We start from the raw sequence: 1,881 nt of genomic DNA, 5'->3' as shown, positions 1-1,881 counted from the left end.
ATGTTTGACCTGCTTTTATTTCTCCTCCTAATTTCTTAGAAAGTCTAAGTACTTTCCATGATAGCTCATTATGCTGGCTCTCTTCTAGGCCTATGAGTAGCCGAGTTTTTTTCAGTTCCGCTATTATTGTCTAGTACTTAAATCCTAAACACTATAAGAATCTGTTTCTATTAACAGTAATTTTCCCTCTGAGAGTTAATACACTGATGTAGACTAAACATCTATATACAACTACCATATGTATATACACACATATATATGTACACACACACACACACACACACACACACACATGCATATCCCCCAAATAAAAAACATATTTTGACTTCTTTAGATTTCACTTTGGGATATAAATGCAAACTGGCCAAAAATTCATTTAGTCATTATTTTCTTCTTAGTTCACTTGTGCCTTGACTAGACACATTACAAAAACAGGTGAAACAGGTCAACCAGCTTGGTTCTTGAGAACTTCCACCAAGTTTAGTTTTATAATTTTGGATCTCAGGAATTATAATTTCTGAGCTCAGAAAGTAAAACCTATCAAACATATTTCAATATTTCTAGCATAGCTCTTCCCTTCAGAAGCAATTATTGTAACTGTACATCCTGAAATTAGTTCAGATTCTCCTGCTGAGTTATATGTAGTCCTTGACAGAGCAACAATGAGGTTTTATGATCTATAATAACAGAACCCTGTGCCTGTTATTTGCAACCAGATGTTAAACACCTCTCTGGATAGTTTTCACTACAGTGATTAAGTCTAACATCAAAGTGTTCCCCGCATAAGCACAGTCTGAGACTGAGGAGAAGTATGTTTTCCTGCCAAGGTGTACCTGCTAAGATGAAATCTGTACCAGAAGATTTCCACATATTTCTCACATGATTGCATTCTTGATCTCATGTTTCAGTTAGTTTTTTCTTTAACTTTTCCATCAAAAATGTTCCCCAAAGCAGAGGAAACTGAATGTGTACATTCAGGGAGGGCCAAAGCTGAGCCTGAAGCAGCCCAGCACAAGCTGTCTTTGAAGTCACATAGTTTATATTAAATCTTCTTAGGAAATTTACATTCTATTCTATAAAGTATCTCTGTGTTCTGAAAATAAATAGAATGTTTAAAAATATTTAGTACTGAGTAAAATTGAGTATTATAGATAGATTGTTGTGTATATTAGCACAGTGTAACATGTCCTCAGAGGTATGAACACACAGCCGGGAAGCCCCCATTGACAGCACTCCATTGAGAAAGCCAATATCAAAAAAAAAAAAAAAAATTCCAAGAAATCCTCAGAAAAAACATGAAAAAAATATATTATCCATGAATGACAAAAGTAACATGTTTTTTACAGATGTCTCTGTTGTTGTTAAACATGTAGGAGTTTTTTCATAGGCATTAATCCTAAGAAGGATAATATAAGCTTCTAAAAATCTCTTCTTTGCTAGAGTGATGTACTCCTTCTGAATCACTGTAGAAAAATAAATTAAGCCAGTGTACTTCATAATCCCATAGATTGATACCTTGAAATTGATTTGCAAGGGCCTGCAACTGCTCTTACTAAGAACTGTATGTCAAAGACTATCAGCTTCACCAATATGCATTAAGCTCAGAGTGAGGCAGAGTGTAAGTTACTTGATACCAGGACACCAGGAGTCCAAGCCTATATTTCCATTATTTCCCATTTTGCCTTGTGTTCTAAATAAAAGTTTATTTCATTAAACATGTCAATATTTACTGACAGAATGTTAACATTTTAGAAAGGATCTAGCAAATATGCAATATTCTACATAATTTGGCATCACAACAATAAAATTTTCTCTATTGCAATGCCGAAATAGAAAATTTAAACATATGCAAATCTTACTACAACAATTCCCTTAAGCCAG

The sequence above is a fragment of the Cynocephalus volans genome, chromosome 14, assembly GCF_027409185.1.
Source record: "Cynocephalus volans isolate mCynVol1 chromosome 14, mCynVol1.pri, whole genome shotgun sequence".
NCBI classification, from domain to species: Eukaryota; Metazoa; Chordata; class Mammalia; order Dermoptera; family Cynocephalidae; genus Cynocephalus; species Cynocephalus volans.
The sequence above is the reverse complement of the archived record's forward strand: the minus strand, read 5'-3'. Positions refer to the sequence as shown.